General features: G+C 44.5%; 1 protein-coding gene across 9 annotated transcripts in view; it reads right to left on the reverse strand.

The window, feature by feature from the left end:
- PALM3 (paralemmin 3) overlaps positions 1–13,464 on the reverse strand; it is a 210,042-nt gene that overhangs the window by 36,594 nt on the left and 159,984 nt on the right. The window contains exon 1 of one of the 9 annotated variants that reach the window (XM_056570281.1): positions 8,637–8,694. The exons of the other annotated variants lie outside the window; for them this stretch is intronic. The gene's annotated coding sequence lies outside the window, so the exon portion shown is untranslated. Of the gene's footprint in view, positions 1–8,636; positions 8,695–13,464 lie in introns of those variants that run through there. 9 annotated transcript variants of the gene reach the window in all.

Here is a 13,464-nt window from a genome sequence, read left to right on the forward strand (position 1 = left end):
GAAAAACAATGGCACCTGATGGACCCCATATTAGTAAATGGGATCTGCCGGGACCCATTGTTCCCCGTCCGGATATCGGACATTAAAGGGGTATTCCAGGGAAAAAAAATTTTTTATATATATATATCTCAACTGGCTCCAGAAAGTTAAACAGATTTGTAAATGACTTCTATTAAAAAATCCTAAAGGGGTACTCCGGTGAAAACCTTTTTTCTTTTAAATCAACTGGTGGCAGAAAGTTAAACAGATTTGTAAATAACTTCTATTAAAAAATCTTAATCCTTCCTGTACTTATTAGCTGCTGAATACTACAGAGGAAATTCTTTTCTTTTTGGAATGCTCTCTGATGACATCACGAGCACAGTGCTCTCTGCTGACGCTATTATAATAATAATGACGCTTTATTTATTTATTGTTGTCCTTAGTGGCATTTGAACCCAAGTCCCCAGCACTGCAAGGCAGCAGTGCTAACCACTGAGCCACCATGCTGCCCTTAGCATACATCTGCTATGCATGGTTGCTAAAATGGACAGAGATGTCAGCAGAGAGCGCTGTGTTCGTGATGTCATCAGTGTTCCAAAAAGAAAGGAATTTCCTCTGTAGCATTCAGCAGCTAATAAGTACTGGAAGGATTAAGATTTTTTAATAGAAGTAATTTACAAATATGTTTAACTTTCTGCCACCAGTTGATTTAAAAGAAAAAAGGTTTTCACCGGAGTACCCCTTTAATCCTTTTAGTACTTATCAGCTGCTGAAGTTGAGTTGTTCTTTTCTGTCTAAGTGCTCTCTGATGACACGTGTCTCGGGAACTGTCCAGAGTAGAAGCCAAGAATCCATAGCAAACCCCTTCTACTCTGTGCAGTTCCCAAGACAAGCAGAGATGTCAGCAGAGAGCACTGTTGCCAGACAGAAAAGAACAACTCAAATTCAGCAGCTGATAATGATTGGAAGGATTAAGATTTTTTAATAGAAGTAATTTACAAATCTGTTTAACTTTCTGGAGCCAGTTGAGATATATATATATATATATATATATATATATATATATTTAAAAAAGTTTTTTCCTGAATAACCCCTTTATATAAAGACATAGATGTTTTTTTCCCGGAATACCCCTTTAAAGACACACAAAAAAAAAAATTTGCCTAACGGACCTTTTCCGACGGGTCACAACGGCAATGTGAAAGAGGCCTTATATAGTTATACATTAGGTTTGGTATTTTGGAATCAATGACCACTTATGTGACTTGCCCAACTGAACCATTTTCCCTCTTACTCACCCGCCCCCAAAGCCATGAAGATGGGGTCTATACAATGCCCCCATCTTGGTAACAGGTTCCCTGTAGATCGCCATATTGCACAGACCAATGTAACATAAGAAACTGTGTATGGATACCAACAAAATCTCAGTAATTGGTATGGTATGGCCCGCTTCCATGGCGGCCGCTGGTATGGGGAATGCAGGACCCACCAGTCATTCCAGTTATGTATTAACCCTATAGTGGGAACCTATTCCACATAGAGCAGAATACGTAGCATACCAGACATAGCTTGTACCACGTATCAGCATATTCTATATTATTGATGGATATATTCTATTATTATCATCTCACTGTTTTTGTTTTGACAGGTAAAAACATTCCATCGGGCCCTATGTAGTCACAGGGACCCATGAGTAACTTCTCTTCCCACAAAGCTATGCCCTGACTCAGAGGAATGCCTTATCTATGCTCATTGATATTCTAGATCAACCGGATATAGGATCATCACCCCGGAATTATTATTATGTTACTACTGATCTATAATCTGTGTTGTTCTATGAGCCCAATACTGTTTAGGTAACATTATAGGATAGGGCACAGATGCCATGAGACATACTATTCTAGTAGTTCTGAGGAGGTACAATGTGGGCACATGGCAGGGGCAACACATTAAAGGGGTACTCCGGTGAAAACCTTTTTTCTTTTAAATCAACTGGTGGCAGAAAGTTAAACATATTTGTAAATTACTTCTATTAAAAAATCTTAATCCTTCCAGTACTTATTAGCTGCTGAATGCTACAGAGGAAATTCCTTTCTTTTTGGAACACTGATGACATCACGAACACAGTGCTCTCTGCTGACATCTCTGTCCATTTTAGTAACCATGCATAGAAGATGTATGCTAAGGGCAGCATGGTGGCTCAGTGGTTAGCACTGCTGCCTTGCAGTGCTGGGGACTTGGGTTCAAATCCCACTAAGGACAACAATAAATAAAGCGTTATTATTATTATTATTATAATAGCGTCAGCAGAGAGAACTGTGCTCGTGATGTCATCAGAGAGCATTCCAAAAAGAAAAGAATTTCCTCTGTAGTATTCAGCAGCTAATAAGTACAGGAAGGACTAAGATTTTTTAATAGAAGTTATTTACAAATATGTTTAACTTTCTGCCACCAGTTGATTTAAAAGAAAAAAGGTTTTCACCGGAGTACCCCTTTAAGGCCCCTTTCACACTATAAAATTAATACGTTTTAAAGATCCGTTAAATGTTCCATTATAAAAACCCTTCAAATCGGCAGTTAAATGGCCGTTACAAAATCCCATTATAGTTTATGGGATTTTTACATTATCCATTTTAACCCGATATAGCCCGTTATTTTGTGACGGGAGAAAGAACAGAAGAAATAGTGAATGCTTTATTTCTAACGTTACTTTCTCTCGTCACAAAATAACGCCTGTTATTAATAAAGAGCTATAACGGGTTAAAACGGATAATGTAAAAAAAATCCCATAGACTATAATGGGATTTTGTAACGGACGTTTAACGGACGATTTTAAGGGTTCTTATAACGGAACATTGAACGGATCTTTTAAACGGATACATTTTATAGTGTGAAAGGGGCCTAAGGAGGAGGTACAGTATGGACACATAGCAGGGGCAACATATTAAGGAGGAGGTACAGTATGGACACATAGCAGGGGCAACATATTAAGGAGGAGGTACAGTATGGACACATAGCAGGGGCAACATATTAAGGGGGAGGTACAGTATGGACACATAGCAGGGGCAACATATTAAGGGGAGGTACAGTATGGACACATAGCAGGGGCAACATATTAAGGGGGAGGTACAGTTATGGGCATATAGCAGGGGCAACATATTAAGAAAGAGGTACAGTATGGGCACATAGCAGGGGCAACACATTAAGGATCTGCACATAGGCCCTAATACAGAGTATATCCATAAATTTAGAGTTGTGTTACCAGGAACCATAGAATCTCTAGAAAGGATGTCAGGTCACTTAAATGCCATAAATAATCTGTAATCACAACCATGTCGATGAATGATATTACAGGGGTTTATTCGAACCCCATTACGGTCCCTTTTTAAAAAAAATCTTACTTAAAGGAGAAATCTGGCAAAAATAAACTTGGACCCCCTGTGATCATCTACTTATCCCCAATCCTATGCATAGAGGATGATAGAGTAGATGATCGCGGGGGGTCCCAGCGCTTGGACAGGACCTGGCGCTCAGTGAGGTGCTCCATTTATTTCTATGGGAGCACCGATAAGACCAAAAGACCTGGGTACAGCACTTGGGCATCATCAGCGCTTCCATAGAAATAAACTGAGGGCATGCCGTCTACCGGTTACCTACACGCGCTCCTCACTGAGGGAGCCAGGGTCCCGTCCCGTAGACCATGGAGGGTCTCAGCGCTCTATATGAGATAAGTTTCCTTTTACAGGAGTTCTCCTTTAAGCCGCATATTCCGATATCTCTACCTTACAATAGAGGAAAGGGGCCATAAGGAAATATGGATCTCTATCCATACCTTCCACAGTGCAATGAGTTCAGTTGTCGGCTGTCTGGGCATGCTGGGAGTTGTAGTTTTGCAACAACTATAGACCCCTGACCTAGACAGTTGAGCTTGCTACAGTGTAGACCAGTGTTTTCCAACCAGGGTGCCTTCAGCTGTTGCAAAACTACAACTCCCAGCATGCCCGGACAGCCAACGGCTGTCCGGGCATGCTGGGAGTTGTAGTTTTGCAACAGCTGGAGGCACCCTGGTTAAGAATTACTGGTGTAGACAGTAAAAACAAACTAAATACAATTGTACCAGACTGATACATTCATGGGTGGGGTGGGGGTCAGCCCTATTCAAGGACATTGCAGCCTCTTCTTAGCCTCCAGTGGCTGATAACAGAGAACAATAGATAATACTTAATTGAATTAGATTAACCCTTTTTTTCTGGAAGATAGCCTTGGAGATAGAAGAAGAAGAGTGAGGACATAAGGAGAGATCAGGGCACCAGGTATTTTAGGGTGATAGGCGGGGGATGGGGGGGGGGCATAAGGAGGAGATAGGTGACACCGACAATTACAGGGGAATGCCAGGAATGTTATCATTGACCTCACTAACAAAAACATCCCTCCCGAATGCTGCACATACCTCTAATGCAGTGTTTACCAGCCAATGTGCCTCCAGCTGTTGCAAAACTACAACTCCCGGCATGCCCAGACAGCCTTGGGCTGTCCAGGCATGCTGGGAGTTGTAGTTTGGCCACAGCTGGAGGCACCCCGGTTGGGAAACACTGCTCTAATGCCTCCAGCATCAGCTACTGGGGCATTTGTGGGACTATGTGCCCTCTGCACAGCTATACCCGGCAGTACGAGCCCTACAATGGATGACTGTGCCGTATAGCAGAGGTGGAGCCGCGATGCTTTTACTTAATAAATCATAATTATATCAAATTTTTTCGGGTTCCTAAAATTAGCAAAAAAATATTTAATTACACATCCCGGGAACCGATACTACTCCACCCCGCGTCACAATGGTACATTCTTCTAGGTATGATGCAGTTCTGAAAAGGATAATACTGATGGATGCTCCACAATGCAGATGTAGCAGAGCTGAATTTGTCAAACTCAAGTTCTGCCTTACTACCTGCAATAAGGTCAGCTATGGCAGCATTAGACGGACTCCGCTGTATGACGTGAAACTGTTGTCTATTGCATCTGACACGCACATCTCTGCTACATCTAACTAGTTCTCTCCTGACATTTCCAGGTTTTTTTTTTACCATCGAACAAGATCAGCTCTGCTACATCTAGTTGAGTGTTTCCCAACCAGGGTGTCTCCAGCTGTTGGAAAACTACAACTCCCAGCATGCCCGGACAGCCTTCGGCTGTCCGGGCATGCTGGCAGTTGTAGTTTTGCAACAGCATACTGGGAGTTGTAGTTTTGCAACAGCTGGAGGCACACCGGTTGGGAAACCCTGGTCTAGTTCAAGTCTGGTGCCAGTCAGTGTTCCAACGCTATCTCCTCCATTATAGAGGATTACTGTCAGGGCCGTCAATCTCATGAATGATGCATGTGCTTGGGAAAGGCGTAATCATCGGCGCAGGTGTCTACACGTATACAGGGCGTACGGGATATTTATATATATATGTAATGTGTCATTTATATATTCACTACTAACCCACATAAATTGTGTCCCCCCCTCCTGCGGACACTGGTGGCACCCACACATATATATCAGGCTGCCTGACCCCACCTGTCATATACCTGTCATATACCTGTCATATACCTGCTGCATGATAACTATGTCCCTTCACCCCCCACCCACTGTAATCCCTGCTTCATATCCCTGCACCCCCCCCCACCCACTATAATCCCTGCTTCATATCCCTGCACCCCCCCACCCACTATAATCCCTGCTTCATATCCCTGACCCCCCACCCACCCACTATAATCCCTGCTTCATATCCCTGCACCCCCCCCACCCACTATAATCCCTGCTTCATATCCCTGCACCCCCCCCCACCCACTATAATCCCTGCTTCATATCCCTGCACCCCCCCCACTATAATCCCTGCTTCATATCCCTGCACCCCCACCCACTATCCCAAGTACCACTCACACCCCTCCCCACTACCCCAAATAATACCTGTCCTCCATATCCCTGACCCCCCTCACTCACTATCCCAAGTACCACTCACACCCCCTCCCTCACTGCCCCAAATAATACCTGCCCCCATATCCCTGCACCCCCTCAATCACTAATATATTCCCCCATATCCCTGAACCCTTCAGCTGCTACCCCATATAACACCTGCCTGCATATCCCTGCAACCCCTCAGTTACTACCCCAAATAATACCTGCCCCCATATTCCTGCACCCCCTCACCCACTGCCCCATATAATACCTGCCCCCATATTCCTGCACCCCCTCACCCACTGCCCCATATAATACCTGCCCCCATATTCCTGCACCCCCTCACCCACTGCCCCATATACCTGCCCCCATATTCCTGCACCCCCTCACCCACTGCCCCATATACCTGCCCCCATATTCCTGCACCCCCTCCCCCCTGCCCCAAATAATACCTGCCCCCATATCCCTGCACCCCCTCACCCACTGCCCCATATAATACCTGCCCCCATATCCCTGCAATCCCTCACCCACTGCCCCATATAATACCTGCCCCATATAATACCTGCCCCCCATATCCCTGCACCCCCTCACCCACTGCCCCATATAATACCTGCCCCCATATCCCTGCACCCCCTCACCCACTGCCCAATATAATACCTGCCCCCATATCCCTGCACCCCCTCACCCACTGCCCCATATAATACCTGCCCCCATATCCCTGCACCCCCTCACCCACTGCCCCATATAATACCTGCCCCCATATCCCTGCACCCCCTCACCCACTGCCCCATATAATACCTGCCCCCATATTCCTGCACCCCCTCACCCACTGCCCCATATAATACCTGCCCCGATATTCCTGCACCCCCTCACCCACTGCCCCATATACCTGCCCCCATATCCCTGCACCCCCTCAACCACTGCCCATATACCTGCCCCCATATTCCTGCACCCCCTCACCCACTGACCCATATACCTGCCCCCATATTCCTGCACCCCCTCCCCCCTGCCCCAAATAATACCTGCCCCCCATATCCCTGCACCCCCTCACCCACTGCCCCATATAATACCTGCCCCCATATCCCTGCAATCCCTCACCCACTGCCCCATATAATACCTGCCCCATATAATACCTGCCCCCCATATCCCTGCACCCCCTCACCCACTGCCCCATATAATACCTGCCCCCATATCCCTGCACCCCCTCACCCACTGCCCAATATAATACCTGCCCCCATATCCCTGCACCCCCTCACCCACTGCCCCATATAATACCTGCCCCCATATCCCTGCACCCCCTCACCCACATAATACCTGCCCCCATATTCCTGCACCCCCTCACCCACTGCCCCATATAATACCTGCCCCCATATTCCTGCACCCCCTCACCCACTGCCCCATATAATATCTGCCCCCATATTCCTGCACCCCCTCACCCACTGCCCCATATAATACCTGCCCCCATATCCCTGCACCCCCTCACCCACTGCCCCATATAATACCTGCCCCCCATATCCCTATACCCCCTCACCCACTGCCCCATATAATACCTGCCCCCATATCCCTGCACCCCCTCACCCACTGCCCCATATAATACCTGCCCCCATATCCCTGCACCCCCTCACCCACTGCCCCATATAATACCTGCCCCCATATCCCTACACCCCCTCACCCACATAATACCTGCCCCCATATTCCTGCACCCCCTCACCCACTGCCCCCATATAATATCTTCCCCCATATCCCTACACCCCCTCACCCACTGCCCCATATACCTGCCCCCATATTCCTGCACCCCCTCACCCACTGCCCCATATACCTGCCCCCATATTCCTGCACCCCCTCACCCACTGCCCCCATATAATATCTGCCCCCATATCCCTGCACCCCTCACCCACTGCCCCATATAATACCTGCCCCCATATCCCTATACCCCCTCACCCACTGCCCCATATAATACCTGCCCCCATATCCCTGCACCCCCTCACCCACTGCCCCATATAATACCTGCCCCCATATCCCTGCACCCCCTCACCCACTGCCCCATATAATACCTGCCCCCATATTCCTGCACCCCCTCACCCACTGCCCCATAATATACCTGCCCCCATATCCCTATACCCCCTCACCCACTGCCCCATATAATACCTGCCCCCATATCCCTACACCCCCTCACCCACTGCCCCATATAATACCTGCCCCCATATTCCTGCACCCCCTCACCCACTCCCCCATATAATACCTGCCCCCAATATCCCTGCACCCCCTCACCCACTGCCCCATATAATACCTGCCCCCATATCCCTACACCCCCTCACCCACTGCCCCATATAATACCTGCCCCCATATCCCTGCACCCCCTCACCCACTCCCCCATATAATACCTGCCCCCAATATCCCTACACCCCCTCACCCACTGCCCCATATAATACCTGCCCCCCATATCCCTACACTCCCTAGCCCATATAATACTTACCCCTACCCCCAGCTCCCCCTCACCTATACAATACCTCCCGTACCTTATAACACCTACCCCCATTTTCGTGCCCCTCTCCCCGATCACATGACCTCCTGCCCCATCTCCCTGCGCCCCTGCACATGTTGGTGATATTCCCCCCATACAGGGTCCCGCGGTCGCGCACTTCACAGCCCCCAACTTTCTGCGCCCCCAAAACGAAGTAATTCCTCCCCCTGCACCCACACCGGCCCCCGCCTCACCTCCGCTCTGCTCCGGCCGCTGACAGCTGCTGCTCCCGGTCACATTGGGGAGTGAGGACCGGACGGGAGGAGGCGGGGACGGGGAGGCGACACCTGAGCTGGTCTCACCGGTTCTACAGCCAGGAGCGGGGAGGAGGCTGCGGGGACCTGACAGGGATGACACCGACCCCGATCATATACATGTCACCTATCATATATATATATATATCACTCCTCATATATATCACTCATCATATATATATATATATATATCACTCCTCATATATATATATCACTCCTCATATATATCACCCATCATATATATCACTCCTCATATATACCCCCCCCTCATATATATCACTCCTCATATATATCACCCATCATATATATCACTCCTCATATATATCACTCCTCATATATATCACTCCTCATATATATCCCCCATCATATATATCACTCCTCATATATATCACCCATCATATATATCACTCCTCATATATATCACTCATCATATATACTACTCCTCATATATATCACTCCTCATATATATCACTTCTCATATATATATCACCCATCATATATATCACTCATCATATATATCACTCCTCATATACATCACTCATCATATATACTACTCATCATATATATATCACTCCTCATATATATCACTTCTCATATATATATCACTTCTCATATATATATCACTCATCATATATATCACCCATCATATATATCACTCCTCATATACATCACTCATCATATACAGTGGGGATCAAAAGTTTGGGCACCCCAGGTAAAAATTTGTATTAATGTGCATAAAGAAGCCAAGGAAAGATGGAAGAATCTCCAAAAGGCATCAAATTACAGATGAGACATTCTTATAATATGTCAACAAAAGTTAGATTTTATTTCCATCATTTACACTTTCAAAATAACAGAAAACAAAAAAATGGCATCTGCAAAAGTTTGGGCATCCTGCAGGGTTACTGCCCCCTTTGGCAAGTATCACAGCTTGTAAACGCTTTTTGTAGCCATCCAAGAGTCTTTCAATTCTTGTTTGAGGTATCTTTTCCCATTCTTCCTTACAAAAGTCTTCCAGTTCTTTGAGATTTCTGGGCTGTCTGTAACTACTGCTCTTAAGGTCTATCCACAGATTTTCAATTATGTTGAGGTCAGGAGATTGTGAAGGCCATGGCAAAACCTTCAGTTTATACTTATTGATGTAATCCCCCGTGGATTTTGAGGTGTGTTTAGGATCATTACCCATTTGTAGAAGCCATCCTCTCTTTAACTTCAGCTTTTTCACAGATCGCATCAAGTTAGGATCCAAAATTTGCTGAAATTTTATTGAATCCATTTTCCTTCTACTTGTGAGATGTTCCCTGTGCCACTGGCTGCAATACAACCCCAAAGCATGATTGATCCACCCCCATGCTTAACAGTTGGACAGAGGTTCTTTTCATTAAATTCTGTTCCCCTTCTTCTCCAAACGTACCTTTGCTCATTTCAAACAAAAAGTTCAATTTTAACCTCATCGGTCCACAGAACTTGTTTCCAAAATGCATCAGGCTTGTCTATATGTTCATTTGCAAAGTTCAAACGCTGATTTTTGTGGGGAGTTTGTAGAAGAGGTTTTCTTCTGATGACTCTTCCATGAAGACCATATTTGTACAAGTATCTCTTTATAGTGGAATAGTGTACCACAACTCCAGTGTCTGCCAGATCTTTCTGGAGGGATTGTGCAGTCAAACGTGGGTTTTGAATTGGTTTTCTCACAATCCTGCGAGCTGTTCTGTCTGATATTTTTCTTGGTCTTCCAGATCTTGCTTCAACTTCCACTGTTCCTGATGACTGCCATTTCTTAATTACATTCCGAACAGAGGATATTGACATCTGAAAACGTTTTGCTATCTTCTTATAGCCTTCTCCAGCTTTGTGAGCGTCAACTATTTTCAGTTTCAGATTTCTAGACAACTGCTTAAAAGAACCCATGGTGCTGATTGTTGGGGCAAGGTCAGATGAGTCTGGGCATTTAAAACCTTTGAGATTGACATCACCTGGTCTTCCCAGATGATGATTGAGAACAATCCATGACACTGGCAGGTCTCAGCTTTGCAAAGGGGGCAGTGCATGCTATAAATTCTGCAGGGTGCCCAAACTTTTGCAGACGCCATTTTTTTGTTTTCTGTTATTTTAAAAGTGTAAATTATGGAAATCAAATCTAACTTTTGTTGACATATTATAAGAATGTCTAATCTGTAATTTGATGCCTTTTGGAGATTTTTCAATCTTTCCTTGGCTTCTTTATGCACGTTAATACAAATTTTTACCTCGGGTGCCCAAACTTTTGATCCCCACTGTATATCATAGTGGTTGTATAGATATTTAGGACCATCTGGGCTCATGTGTTAATGTCATGTGATGTACCCAGAGTTCTCTGGGTTCAGGACTTACAGGCTTGGTAACCAATGGGATTAGTCCAGCCCCCTTAATATATAAGGGGCTGTAGTCACTAAATTTTCTCTCTTGTTCCTGCACTCTCTTATCTCCCGGATCCAAAGCAAGCACAATCAGCATATCTTCATTCAATTCATCTAGGCCAAAGCCAAAAGAACCAGCAGCCACTAAAACCTTGAGTTATAAATCTCAACCTACAAATCCTGTGTGACTACTATTTCACTCAAATCTTATAATTAGTAGCACAGTGGCCTGCTTAAAGCTAAAAGCTACAAGTCCCAGCAAAGCCAGTGAGGAACCTGCATCCCGGTTACCTCGAGAGACACTGTATCATTGTAAAGACTGTTTGCATAAAAGTTCAAGTAAAAGTTTCCAGTTATCTTGTAAAATCTGCTGTGGACATTGAGCGCACCCTGGCGTCCCACGTAGCTGGTAAATGTTGCCTGAATTTATCAAGTGTTGTGCTGCTACCATCTAGCCATTGTGTTCCAATTAATAAAATGTCAAACAAATGTAAGTGAAGTTATTGTACAGAAGTATCAAATTCCTGTACACAAGTACCTATTTCTTCCAGGTGTTATAGTGGTTATATAAAGGTGCCCTCCCGGCTCCTCTGGGAGTAACAATAAATGCCACCCTTCACTAGCGCCTAACAGGGAAACATACCAATCAGATACCAAGACTGACTTCACTTTAATAAAATTAATTAGTGTGCATTCAAAATTCAGTACACATAACTCAGTCAAATACCTCATAACCTATACAAGAACAAAATAGGTATGTAACAATATCTCACAAACAGACAAATATTTAGTCTTATGGACTGTAACATGTTCTAAATCAGTCCATACCACTGTTATGCATTAATGTCATGCACTAATATGTTTTTTTGTCTTTACGTGTTCAGGATGCTCTTCCTGGCCAGAAGGTATAGCTGTAGCTAACTAAAAAATACACGTATCCAGTAAAGTAACAGTATGCTTAATTGTTATCAAGGTCTAAAGAGTTCTAGGGGTAACTGTGTAATACCAATAGACCCTAGTAGCTAAGGCATTGGGCAGAAAGCCTCAGGCAACCCAGTCAGCAACTAGTGTATAACAAATGGAAATAATATGTGGTATTGTATCAAATGTATAAAAAGAAAAAATATAACAGTAAGATTAATTGTAGTATGTAGAAGCATTACAATAACTATACATACTTCACAGTCAGAGATTGTATATTCAGAAATCTGTCAGTCAAATGTCAAAAGTCGGATAGAAATCAAATTTCAGATGTCAATCAAATTTACAGATATAGTTGAGGATGTTATAGCTAGTAATTAAATGTAATGCATAGTCAGTGAATGCATAATGTCATAAGATAAAATAAAATGTAGACACTCAAAAGGTATAAAATATATGTTCCTCCTATACAGTTCATCCTGTTCATGAATTGGGACTTATGCTATCCTGTTTGTGAATTAATCCCCAACAATCCTGTTTGTGTATCATTTTTAGAGCATGTATGGACATTACCTCAATGCATAGAGACTCTATATAATTTTTTTCCCTTCATTTCTATTATTACCAGCCTGGACTTGGACATTTGTATGAATGCTTCAGGACTGGCCCTATGGCCATTTCGTCCTTCTACCTTAGGGGACCTACGTCGAGGAGACTTATCTTAAGTAAGGGGGTTTGTGGTGTCCCGGTTCAGGACCTTGTCATGTCCCTGTCTAAAGTCCCCTCAGCTAGAGTCCCTCCATTCCACAGGGCTCTCCTGCAGGGCTTGCCCCTTGGTCGTCTCATATAAATATATTTTGTATAGTGTACAAATGTAAAGGACCTACCCAGGTCACATGGTATATCAAAGTGGTTGTATAAGTAAGGTAGAATTAGAAGACGGCACTCCAATGCAGAAATAGTGAAGGCAAAAAAACTTTATTCACCCATCCAGTACAAAAATGATGCAACATTTCAACTTCACAATGAAGTACTTGAAAAAGACTTCATTGTGAAGTTGAAACGTTGCATAATTTTTGTACTGGATGGGTGAATAAACTTTTTTTGCCTTCACTATTCCTGCATTAGAGTGCCGTCTTCTAATTCTACCTTACTTATATTGCTGACCGTGGTCTGGTCTTGAGGACTGAGCACCCCCGGACTTTTTAAAGTTTATCACAGTAAACCACTCATTTTTTCTACTTGTGGATACTGGTTGTATAGATATTTAGGACCTTCTGGGCTCTTGTGTTAATGTCATGTGATGTACCCAGAGTTCTCTGGGTTCAGGACTTACAGGCTTGGCAACCAATAGGATTAGTCCAGCCCCCTTAATATATAAAGGGCTGTAGTCTGTAAATTCACTCTCTTGTTCCTGCACTCTCTTATCTCCCGGATCCAAAGCAAGC

This window comes from Hyla sarda, chromosome 4 (genome assembly GCF_029499605.1).
Source record: "Hyla sarda isolate aHylSar1 chromosome 4, aHylSar1.hap1, whole genome shotgun sequence".
NCBI classification, from domain to species: domain Eukaryota; kingdom Metazoa; phylum Chordata; class Amphibia; order Anura; family Hylidae; genus Hyla; species Hyla sarda.